We start from the raw sequence: 13293 nt of genomic DNA, 5'->3' as shown, positions 1-13293 counted from the left end.
ATAAAAATATTTGATCAAGAGGTCCTAAAATTTTGGGAAATATTGGTAAAGGAGTGGGAGGGTTCCAGGCTCAGCAAATTTGAGAGCTACTGCAATAGGGGCCTAAATCTGGAATGAATGTATCAATGTTGATTGGCCCATAATAATGCAATAATATTAATAAGATCCACTAAGAAAGCTCTTATTGGCAAATGCAGCACAATACTGTTCCACACTTTATTTCATATATTACTCTTGGGGGAAGTCTGCACCAACAAAATGAAAAATTCTGCACACAATATTTTAAAATACTCCATATTTTATTTGTCAAAGTAACACAATATAATCATGTCAGTTTCAATTATTTTGGTAATTTATTTCAAAATACCTGTCAGCAAGTATGTCTGTAGCAATAAAGACAAAAAAAATTCACAAAATGTGTATTTCACAAATAGATTCCTTACTAGGCATATTTAATACAGAACTTTGCATAATTCATTTAAACTACAATGCAGAAACATATTTCCTTACTCCTCCGAAGTGCAAAGGCTTGGGGGGGTCAGGGGTAATGGAGGAGCTGAGGGAGAGGGAAGTAGCTGGGAGTGAACCTGGAGGGTTGTTAGGTGTGGGTGGGAGAAGTATGGATCAGACTTTGGTTTTTTTCAGGGGGAGGGAGAGATGGTTAGGAAGTTGGGGAACCTCCCCCATGCAGATCCGGGGTGACCTCTAGCCTCTCCCATTCAGTCAGGCATATCTGCCCCCGTCTCCATGTGTCCCTGCACCCTCCCTTCCATTCAGCCCCTGGCTCAATGCTGTCACTGCACTAGCTCCTGAGCCTGCACCCCAGTCTGTCTCTCCCACTAGTCCTTCTGAACTTCAGTCTGTGATCCCTCGCGTGTGCCCCACTCTGACCACCTGGTGTCTCCTCACCTGGCCCTGCTGTGAGGAATGCAGCCTTTCCGGCTGGCTGCCCTCTCCTTGGCACCACAGCAGTCCCTGGTGCGTGAAAAATGTGACTTTGGTGCCTCTCCAGCAGAATCTATATTCTGCAGAGAAAAAAAATCTGCGAGGGACATGAATTCTTCGCACGTGCATTGGTGCAGAATTTCCCCCAAGAGTAGTATATTTGCGAAGGGTGGGCCATAATGGCATCAGTTGGAGTTTCTCCTGAGATGGGATACGGGCTGCATGTCAGCTATCCATGAGAGATATTTTACTCATTCGCCTTATTTACATTAGAGACTTTTATTTTCATTTTTCCTCCTGAGCCCTGTGAATACTAATGATTATGTCATTGCTGTCTCTAGTGCAGCTCTACCATTGCTGGAAAAGGGGTACACAATTTTCTAGTGTAAACTTTGTCATTGAGGGAAGCCCCATGGAGACTGTCTAGTCTATCAGTCATGTCTAAGGTGATTTTACAAAAAATTCCCACCATTGCTAACATGAGTGACGTGAACACTTGTGTAACACTGGTATTCACAACAGAAGGGTTTTTTGTTTTATAAATTTTTTCTTGATAGAACACAAGAAGCAATAAATTTTGTTTCCTCTGGGCTGCACATTTTAAATTGTTCTCCTCCTGAGCCATTGTCTTCTGTGTATGTGAGAGGGAGAAAGTACCTGCATAAAAAATATAACTTTTTCCCCCTTCAATTTACTAAAATAATGAACTTCCCATGTGGTACATTTCAGCCCTTGTTAAAATGATAAAAGTAAGCAGACAGTCAGAATACCACATCGTTAGAGGAATAGTTTGTTACAATGGAATCATTTAAATGTTTGTCAGCTGAGATTGCAGAGACCACTAGTTGTGTCAGGATCTCCATCAGCAGTATTGTTTCCCCCTCTTAAATTTAACTTCTCAGTGAAATCCTACAATGAAGAAAAACGGAAATGTTTACTTCTCACCTGAAGTATCTTCTGAATGTCCTTATTTGGGAAAAGTACTTGGAATTTTCTTTTTCCACTGCAAAAACAAGGCAAATATAGAAGGGAAAAACAAACTATCCCATTCATATCCAGTGCAGGCTACCTAGCAGAGACCCAAATTTGAGCCAAACATTTTGCTATATGATGATTAAGCCCTCTTTAAGAATATATAAGGTTTCTAAAGTACAAAATAGCGCCTTGAGTTTTCAGACCCTTATCTGAGCAATCCCATTGAAATAAATGGGACTACTCAACGAGATGTTTGGAGACACTCAATAAGCTTTAGTGTCTTATGCTTATGGCATCTATACAAGTTGCTGTATTTAAAAAAAACATACTGAGTAATTTTAATTTCTATATTATATTTTTAATTTGGTGATTTTAAAATAAAAACCAGTTGCTGCACCACAGAAATGTAAATTAATGGTTTTTCATATTAAAGTTGTGTTACCTTGAGATGAAATTTTTCATTTGCTTCTATATAACTGTGCAGTGATTAAATATTGATCAAGGAGAATGAAGTGGTGACAATCGGAGGCCCAGTCTGTGATAAAAGCTGATGTGTGTTAAGGTGGATGTAAATAAATCCCTGCAGAGCTATAATCTTTTTGGTTGAGGGGAAAAATGTGTGTTAGTGGTAGAATTTCCAGGAGCAGTAGTAAAATGAAGTCAAACCATACACACCCATAACACTATAAAAATAACCTGTTTTAATTTTGACTAAAGGATACTTTGTTGCCAAGTAAAGGATTTAAATAACAAAACAAGGATTTTCCTTCTGATTAACAAGTATGGCCTCTGAAGCCTATGTTAGGTCTTGTCTTGCAAAATTAAAATATTCTCGTGCAAAAATTAGAACATGAGATTTAAAAATATTTCAATTCAAAATTTAAATTAAATGGAAGTTGCTTGTAGGGCAATATTTGAAATACCTTAGATTTCAGTTTTTAATTGCAAACACCTCAGAGGGTCTTGTTAATAAAAGTGTGGAGTGAGTATTTCAAACTCTCTACATTTGGTAATGATGAACAGTTTTTTCATAAGAAATGTGTTTTTACTGAAAAACTGATATTTTTATTGGAATGAGCGAGGGGAAAAGTCACAATTTTATGCCACTATGACAGGGGTGGCCAACCTGAGCCTGAGAAGGAGCCAGAATTTACCAATGTACATTGCCAAAGAGCTACAGTAATACATCAGCAGCCCCCATCAGCTCCCAGTGCCGACCGGCAGCCCTGCCAATCAGCGCCTCCCCCTCCCTCCCCCCACCTCCCAATCAGCTGTTTTGTGGCATGCAGGAGGCTCTGGGGGGGAGGGGGAGGAGTAAGGGCACGGCAGGCTCGGGGAGGGGGCAGGAGGGGGTGGATTGGGGGCAGGGCCTGTGGCAGAGCCAGGGGTTGAGCACCCCCCAGCACATTGGAAAGTTGGCGCCTGTAGCTCCAGCCCTGGAGTCGGTGCCTATACAAGGAGCCGCGTATTAACTTCTGAAGAGCCACATGTGGCTCTGGAGCCACAGGTTGGCCACCCCTGCATTATGAAATCCCAGTTCAGTATATGAAAATAATTACTCTTTTTAAATATAGTTGAAAGAAAATCTGACTCTTCTAGTTCCTGCTTGTTGCTCAGTATAGCTGTTTTCTTTTATAAAATAAATGTTTGTTTATACTGATCAGATTGCGTGAATATCTTTGTATTTCCTGACACTTGTCCCTGTAGACTGAGGATGGATACATGAAGACGCTTATGATTAGGTCGTTCTAGACAAATGTAGCAGCAGTGTAGACACCAGCTACATGATACAGTAGTATCTTTCCAAGTGTGGCTAAAGTATTCTGATAATGGCATTAAAATGTTTTGAATGTTGATCTTCATCAGGGTGGATTTGATTTAAATCATGATTTAAATCACTAGTCAGGAAGACTGGATTTAATCATAGATTTCTACATAAAAGTGCATTCTTGTAAACCTTAATACATATACAATCTTAATACATAACCTTAATAACTCCAAGATAGATGTAGGTTTCATTTTTAGAAGGTACACACTATAAATTTTTTAAGTGATTTATTTTGAAAATTTTTCAGATTAGTTTTACAGCTATATCAGAAAATGAATGATTGTTTGGTTATTTCATTTACCAAAGGTAATTGAAGCAGATACTTCACCTCCCAGTGACTTCATAAATATCCCCAATTCAACAGGTTAATCATTAATATTTGGAGGATTTTCTTTCCATTCTGTATTTGGAGGAGAACATCACCAGACAGACATTTAAATTGTTTTATTTAACTAAAACAATGCTATGTATTCTGGATTTTTTTCTTCAACAGCAAATATATAATATTTTAACAAAACAAGCATATGAATTTCTGAATTTAGTTAAACATTCAAGTTTTTTAAAATCAGGTTTGTTTTTGTTAAAATTGTTTTTAACTAAAATAGTTAAATGAAATATTTAAAAAAAACAAACAAAAATAAAATCGACTCTGTCAGCCAGGTCAACATGAGAAACTTAAAATATTGGCTTCTGCAGTTAACTCAGTCATCTTCACCTTCATTTTCCTGTTTGTTCATAATCTGGAAAAGAAAAACAAGCTTTCCTGCTTTTTCAGGTCTCAAACAATTTCTCAATTTGGAATGAATTAATCCAAAGGAAGAAAATATTCTGTCTACGCCAGCAGAAGAAGCTACTGCTGTTAAAAGTGAGATTATCACTTCTACAGTCTCTGAATCCAAGTGCTTAAATGACTTCCACCAGTTCACTGGTGTGACTTTCTTTAAAACATCATCCGCAGACATATACTTTTTGAATGGTTCACCCTTAGCTCTGAAGTTTATTATAGTTGGCATTATGGAGGGATGATTGCTGGATGTCCATGTCATAGCCAACTCCTCTTCTTCAGCAATTAAGGTTTGACCCTGGTACCAGGCACTGAGTATATTTGTAAGAAAATGAGCTGGAGATAATGCTTGTCCCATTTGTTTTTTTTTTAATGCTTGGAATTTAACTCTGTCATTGCATATTTCTCTTTTTAAGATGTCACTCAGTTCCTTCCAAATTTCAGCAGCGTCAGCAATAAAACAGCTATTTCCCTGCATTTTGTTCAAGGCTACAGAAATAGGCTTCACGGTACTCAGCATGTGTTCAACATTTCTCTTAAGCCCAATGTTGAGAACTTTGGCTGTGACAGTGCCATCTATTTTGTTCACAAACTGTCATCAGATTAGGCCACTTCTTGATATAGTGCTCAAAACAGTCCACTACTGAGTTCCATCGCACGTCTTGTGGGAGAGTTAGCTTGGTTCCTCCCACTTTTTTCAGAGCAGCTGCTGCAAAGCGGTTGTTACAGAAGTATTTTGCAATTTCAACAACATTAGCCTTTATTTCTGGAACACTGAAGTCTTTGGCTAGGAGGTACATCAAATGAGACTGCAACCGTATGTTATTAGCTTGGGACTCTCTTCTAAATAATCTCTTCTCATCTTGGATACATTTGCAACAGTGTCTGTGACCAAGCTGCATACTAGACCATTTGAATTTTTTTTTTACAGTTTATTATAGCTTTTACTGCTGCTACTTGTAAGTATTCTGCTGTGTGCGTCTTTCCTGATGTATCAGTTGTTTCTGTAAGGAAAATATTCCCTTCTTCTGTTGTCACACAAGCACATGCAGTAGGATCATTGTGGACATAGCTCCACCCATCAAGACTCAGGTTAACATATTTACCCTCTAGACCTTTTTACACACTGCTCAATTTCTCTTTCATACCATTTATCCAGCAATTTGCATGCAACATTTGCTCAGTTGGGTAGACTGTATCCTGGTCTTAATGACTGAACCATATTAATGAAGTGTGGGTTCTCAATCATAGGGAAAGGAGAGTTTGTTGCATAAAGAAACCTGGCAATTATTTCATCAATTACCTCTTTTTGTAATCTGCTGGTTCTTATCACAAACTTATCTATGGTTGTTTCTGGATGGTGGAGACTTTTTTTCTTATTGCTACAGGTGATATACTGCGGCTATGTGACATACATGATGTGACTGAAACACTATCATTGGCAGATAACTCTAAAACTATAGAAAATGATGGTGATCTTGAAGGTGGATAGTCTTCAGAATCCTGTATGTTGAGGATGGATTCTCCTAAACAAAATAAGTCAATGCAGTTATTTAATTATTATTACCATACTGCTCATTTAGTAGTACTCATTGCATTCGCTGACACTCAGTACTACTTTAAAGATGAAATTGGAAAAGGAAGATCTGCCTATTTCAGCTATTGATTTTTTATCACAACTGCATCTAAAATGGTAGTCCATAGAGTAACAACTATATTTTTTGCTCAAACATGAGAATTCAAGAGTAGGTCAGAAGGAAGACAGGCAGTCCTTAAGAAAGAAGTATGAAATAAAAAAGTTTACCAACCTGGAGATCCTGCATGTTCAGACATATTCCATTCATCATCTTCAACACAGCTTCCTCCTGAGAAGGAACACTTCTCATGATGTTGTTTCATTCGGGCAACCAGGTCTTGTATTTCTTTGTTGCGCTGTTTGCATTTTGCACACATGCCTGTCTTACCCACAGGTAGAGGAACTTCATTAAAATATTCCCGAACTGGGTCTCTTTTATGGCCTGCTGCCATTATAGGTTTTCCCTTCTAGTGAGAGAATGGTATGGTAGATCTCAAACCAATGAAGGCTTCACTCAGAAAGACCTCCAGACTTCTGGAGTATGCTGCTCAGTTTCACTTTTGTTTCTACTGCTTGTCCCTCCCTTCTCACATTTATCTCCAGACTTCTTCTCCTTGTCCAGATCTATTCCACCCCCAACAATCTTTTCTATTCATTGAACTTTTTGAAACTTTGCACTTTTAGAGTGAGGTAAGGGATTGACTCTGTGTGCACAAATTTGCAGAGGGACAATAGGGTTGAGGTCTGTTATTTTTCACCTCTATACAATATTTATTTATTTAAAAACATTTTTTCTGTTAACAAGCATGTTATCTCTGGAGAGACAAATCCACAGTTTGAGAACTGCAAAATTAAGCATCTCTGATGCTATCTTCTAGACTGAGCCCCATTGGGTAGAGAGAAAGATTAATATATACAGAAGCCGCTGTAACCCGAAAAGATTGGGTCCCTAATCCATGAACTATTGGAACTCATTTACAAAACTTTTTCTTAAACATGACATGAATATATTGTCTCTTACTATAGAATTAGAATTTATAATCCCTATTCCATGATGAGACATTATAGCTCAAAGATATATCTTAATTAAAGCTATTTTTGATAGGGTTTTTTCCCTCAAAAAACATTTTATCAAGAAAATCCGATTTAAATAAAAAACCCCGGGTTTTTTTATTTAAAAAAACATTGCTTTTTATCCACCCTGATCTTCATATAATTTAGTGTTTGGGCTTGTCTACACGAACAGTTGGTCCACAGTATCAGGGGGGTAGCCGTGTTAGTCTGTATCCACAGAAACAACGAGGAGTCCAATGGCACCTTAAAGACTAACATTTATTTGGGCATAAACTTTCGTGGGTAAAAAACCCACTTCTTCAGTAACATCCCGGGCAGGACATGAAACCCTTCTCCAGTGGGCTAACGATGCCCCCGCACACTGACAAGTCTGTGATCCTTGTTGTGAGGGAGCTGGCATACAGCTTGTAGATGGTGGAGCAGAGGGAGATGGGCCTCCAGTTGCCGGGGTCATCTTGTTCACCTTTTTTGTGGACGAGCACAGTTGTGGATTTTTTCCAGGAGCGGGGTGCATCGCGGAACTAATTGCATTTGTTGAAGACGGCGGCGAGCACCAAGCAGCCGGGGTCTTGCTTCTTCAGCAGGTGGTAGCAGATGCCATCTTTTCCAGGATGCAGTGTTTTTAGTCCTCGTCAGCCTCGCCAACACCTCCTGTGAGGAAAAATCTTGCTCCAAGTCCTCTGTGAGGTTGATCCGGGGTAGCAGGAAAAGACACTCTGGATGTTGCACGTTGGTCTGGGCTGAAGAAGTGGGTTTTTACCCATGAAAGCTTATGCCCAAATAAATCTGTTAGTCTTTAAGGTGCCACCGGACTCCTCATTGTTTTAGTTAGTCCACAGCAATCTGGAGTGAAAATCTATCCTGCACTAGTTTGCAGTGCACTAATTATCCATTTGAACCCTGCTGCCCTGCACTAACAGTTAGTAGTGTGCTTTGATCTACTCCCATTTCAGTATATTAGATCATGGTAGGAAAATAATTTTCCTATAAATATTAGCAATGAACCTCAGGTTTGAAGATACTAGAGTATTCCTACTGTTCTGAGAGTTTCCTACTTTTCTGATGGTGTAAAGTGACAAAAACTCTATTGTTTTTTACTATTCCCAAATTATGGAGGCATTTGAGTGTGACAGATGGGTCTTGGAGGTAGTAAATCTGGTTGACACCACCTGTTTTTGGCTTCTTGTTGGATGACTTGCAATCCTCCTTTGAATGAAAAAATTACAGGAACATATTGTAACAAAGTATTTTAAAAGTTAAAGACATGCTCATTCATATAAAACTAAAGAGACCATCTAAAGTTCAAAGGGGTCAGTATGTCTGGATGGAAAGTACAGAGATGAGATCTAAATGTCTTTTAACTAGTAATTAGCAATAGTGAATAAAGAAAACTATATAAAAGTGTGTAATTCTTTATGCATATAAAAGCTTGCTTCAGTGGTAGTGCATATGGTCCACAGAGAATAGAAATGCTTTTAGTAAGTTGTTAAAAATTTAATCTTACCTTTTTTATTTAATGTAACTATTATATTGAGTTTATTAAAATGGGACTTGGGGAATATCAGCATTACGTATTTGTGTTTCTTACATAGCCATTGCTACAGTGCATATAGTTGTACTGTATAGTTTTCTTGTCACGTAGTAATTTTACATCAAACTGTTCTTATCAATAACAAAAAACTTACCCACTTCATTTAATTCTTTATTGTATATGACCCTAATCTTTTATGAATATTCAAATGTTCTAACATAGGTTCTTATACAAGATAGTTTCCCTTTTCTTTCCTCTCATTATTTTTCACATTCAGTGTTGGAAAGACAGTTCTGTTAAAAGTGACTTGCAAATGAGGGGAAACAGTTTTGCCTCCCCCCCTCTCTTCATGATGTGTAAGAAAAACCTGTTTTTTTTAATCTATTTTTTTCTAGTTTCTGTTGGCAAATTAAAAGAAAATAATATAGGGCTGGGGGAGGGGGTTAATACACTGTTCGCCTTTTAGCTTTTAAAAAATCTGATTGCTTAAATCATCTATATGGGGAGGATGGAATTTACAGGTGGGGAGGGAATTTCTATTAATAGAATAATGTTCATTTTGTCTATTTATGGTCTTCAGGGCATGGGCCATATCGTATTTCAAAATCATAGAAGCATAGAAATGTAGGGCTGGAAAGGACCTCAAGAGGTCATCTAATCCATCCCCCCTACACCCCTCTTCCCCCATCCTGAGGCTCGATTAAGTATACTTGACCGTCCCTGACAGTTGTTTTTAAGAACAGCTTAGAAAAACCTCCAATGATGGGGTTTCCACAATGTCCCTTGATAACCTATTCCCGTACTTAACTATCCTTACTTAGAAAGTTTTGCCTCATATCTAACCTAAATCTCCCTTGCTGCAGATTATGCTGATTATTACTTGTCCTGCTTTTGGTGGACATAGAAAACAACATGGTTGTGTGCACAACGGGGTTTTGATCCTCACTGGGGTAGGGGTCAGAAGATCCAATATAAGGTGTGTGGGTGAAATGACAGACCTGTTAATTAAGCAGAAAGTCAGTCTTGCTCACTTTTAGCCAAAAAGCAGAAAGGAGGAGAGGGGTGAGTCTTGATAAAGCAAAATGAAATTATGAAGATTTAGAGAAATATTGGCTCCACTGAAGTCAAAGGGAGTTTTGCCATTGACTTCAGTGGAAATAGGATTTTACCCCAAGTCTGAGGAAACTTTCCCAGCTTCTTGGTGGTCTGTAGAAATGAAAGGGAGCAGAAAATCAGGGGAACATCCATGATCTTAAGTCAGTGGTAGGTGCAGTGCAGAGCTCAGGGACCTGGTAATCCTGTTTTTAAGACCTTTTGGAAAAATGTTTCTTGTCAGGAGATTAAAATGGCAAATATTTTTATTTTTCATATCACTTAAAGGAATTATGCACTTGCTGCATTGAAGTTTACAGTTCTGTTTGACATGCAGAAATGTGCTATTGCTATATTTATTTTGTGAAGTTTCCGTAAGAAACTCGAAAAGTAGAATGATCTCTCAATATTACTATGGTGGTCGTGGTTCTACATACATATGTACGGTATGTTTAAAAATATTTAACTAATGTTTCAATACCAAATGCTTCTATAATAAGTATTTTTCCTGGGGCGGGGGCAGGGATGGAATTGTATTTAAAGTGACCATAAATACATTTTGTTTATTATTCTGTATTTTTAAGGGAGGCTTCTTGGTAACTATTTTTACCTTGATTTAAGAACTGGACTAGGCAAAATAGCAAACCCCATAGAAATATCCCAGGCACCTGGGTCAAAATCCTGGCTTCATTCAGATCAATGAAAGTTGCCGTTGACTTGAATGAGGACAGGATCTCCCTCTACCCCCACCCCAGAGGTGATGACTGGTAGTCAAAGACACTTTTAATTTGTTTTGGAGTGTTCAGACATTTGAGGGTAATAACCCAACTAGCCTTGGCAGAAATTATTACTGATTAATGCGTTTAGATGCATAAGTAGAGAAAAATGGAGAGAAAAGAGTAAAATGTATGGTGTGGAGAAATATCCTGGCCTCTTTGAGAGTCTTGAATCCAGTGTCATCCTCAGTTTCCGGCTAAATTAATTATCTGCTAAGATACTGCAGTGTGATCTAAAATTTTCTGCAGCACAATCCTATACCGGAAATAAACAAAACAGTACTTTGAAAAAACTTGTTAGTAAGTCAGCTCTTTCTGTTGCATTGCTGTTGACCTCATTAATCACTAATGGTGTAAGGCTCCCCATCTCTGGAATTTAGAGGCAATTTAGTGGTGTGGCTGGAGGCTTCAGGACTAAGCCCTGCCCTTCAGATCAGGCCACCAGATTTTCTATCTTCTGGTCATTTTATTTTAGAACTTTAATTTTTATTTCATGCAGTGGCAATATATAATCTTTCTTCCTCCTCCCCCAGATCTGGTATTGGCACTATGTTGGCTTTAGCCATCTGAATCCACCACTCCCAGTGCTTCCCTTCTAGGACTTCTCTGCCCTCACTCAGGTGTGGCAGAACTGTCCTGCAAACACCACGTTAAATCTAAGTAGTGCTATGTGAGGTTCCAAGGCTCTACAGAGAGTGCCCTGCTTGTTCGCATCCAGCCCAGCCACCCCCACACCCCTCCCTTGCCACGGTACAGGGCTCAGAGTTAGAACCAACATACAATGCAGAAAAGCCCCAATCTGGAGCTTCTGAGCATTTTGGAAGAGAGTCTAAGGATGAGGAGGACACAATCCAGCCAACTCAGAGAGTACTTCCCACTAGAGATCTGGGCTGGAAGGGGAAGAAATCCTGAAGGGATCCAAAGTCTGTCCTGTTCCTTCTCAAGATGCTGGATATGTGTCCTCAGCTTCCCAGTGAAAAGAAGCAGGACTTCTTCAAGCCAGGATAAATAGTGTGCTGCCTGAGCCCTGTGAACAGTCAGCAGAAGTATCATACCTGCACCACTTTAAAACAAACAAACAAAAAAAAACCTTGCAGGATTTTTCTAGGACAGGATGCCAGTTGCTTGCAAGGACCTCATCAATATTAACTAGCATTACTAGATGCACAGTTTCCTATAGGCATCTACTTTGAGGACATCAGAACATCCACATAAGGACTTCTGTTTAAAACCAAGTGTTAAACTAAGATGTTATGAACTATCTTTGTTTTTATATAAGTTTTGGAAATATAAGTTTGCTGCAGCAGCAGCTATATTGGTGAAAAACAAACACACCTTCAGAAGGGATTTCTTTCAAAAAGATTCTTTGTAGACCATAAGAGTGAGGACGCAAAGTCTCAGCTAGATCCGTTCAGACCAAAGATTTGTCATGTACTTAGTAAGGAAGACCTTCTTGGTGTTAAGCAAGTGGCTTATTGTCTAGGTAGCTGATCCTTGCTTGGAGTGAGACATATCATAGAAACGTAGCTCTGGAAGGGACCTTGATAAGTCATCAAGTCCAGCCTCCTGTGCTGAGGTGGAACCAAGTAAACCTAGACCATCCCTGACAGGTGTTTGTCCAACGTATTTTTAAAAACCTCCAGTGATAATGGGGATTCTACAGCCTCCTTTGGAAGCTGATTCCAGAGCTTAACTACCCTTACAGTTAGAATTTTTTCCCTAATATCTAACCTAAATCTCCCTTGCTGCATATTAATCCATTACTACTTGTCCTACCTTCAGTGGACATGGAGAATAATTGACCACAGTCCTCTTTATAACAGCCCTTAATGTTTTTGAAGATGGTTGTCAGGTTCTCCCCCCGTCCCCCTCAGTCTTCTTTTCTCAAGACTAGACGTGCTCAGTTTTTAATCTTTTCTCAAAGGTCATATTTTCTAAATCTTTTATCATTTGTGTTACTCTCCTCAGGACACTCTCCAGTTTGTCCAGATCCTTCATAAAGTGTTGTGCCCAGAATTAGGCACAGTACTCCAGCTGAGACCTCATCAGTGCCAAGTAGAGCAGGACAATTACCTCTTGTGTCTTACATATGACATTCCTGTTAATATATCTCAGAATATTTGCCTTTTTTGCAACTGCATCATGTTGTTGCCTCATAGTCAATTTGTGATCCACTATAACCCACAGTTCCTTTTTCAGCAGTACTACGACCTACCCAGTTATTTCCCATTTTGTAGCTATGCATTTGATATTTTAGTTGCTAAGTGAAGTACTTTGTATTTTTCTTTATTGAATTTCATCTTGTTGAACTCAGACCAGTTTTCTACTTTGTCAAGGTAATTTTGAATTCTAATCCTGTCCTCCAAAATGCTTGCAACCTCTCCCAGCTTGATGTCATCTACAAATTTTATAAGCATACTGTCCACTCCATTATCTAAGTCATTAATGAACAGATTGACTAGTCAGCCCCAGAACTGACCCCTGCAGGACCCTACCTAATACATCTCTCCCCCACCCCCTCCCCACAAGTTATACAATGAACCATTGGTAACTACTCTTTGAGTGTGGTCTTTTAACCAGTTGCGTACCCACTTTATAATTTCATCTAGACCACATTTCCCTAGTTGGCTTATGAGAATGTCATTTGGGACTGTGTCAATAGCCTTACTAAAAATCAAGATATATCCCCTCTATTGATTCCCCCTTATGCAC

The 13293-nt window shown here is 38.9% G+C and overlaps 1 protein-coding gene and 1 long non-coding RNA gene across 4 annotated transcripts in view; one reads left to right on the top strand and one right to left on the bottom strand.

Moving 5' to 3' along the window:
• Positions 1-13293, top strand: part of SCHIP1 (schwannomin interacting protein 1) — a 385169-nt gene that overhangs the window by 293362 nt on the left and 78514 nt on the right. The gene's annotated exons all lie outside the window — the stretch shown is intronic.
• The window catches only part of LOC141993882 (uncharacterized), a 31885-nt gene continuing 26925 nt past the window's right edge, over positions 8334-13293 (bottom strand). Inside the window, exon 3 of the long non-coding RNA XR_012640959.1 lies at positions 8334-8388. This is a non-coding gene — a long non-coding RNA (uncharacterized LOC141993882). The remainder of the gene's footprint in view (positions 8389-13293) is intronic.

This window comes from Natator depressus, chromosome 9 (assembly GCF_965152275.1).
Source record: "Natator depressus isolate rNatDep1 chromosome 9, rNatDep2.hap1, whole genome shotgun sequence".
In the NCBI taxonomy this organism is placed as follows: Eukaryota; Metazoa; Chordata; order Testudines; family Cheloniidae; genus Natator; species Natator depressus.
This window is presented reverse-complemented; position numbering and strand designations above follow the sequence as displayed.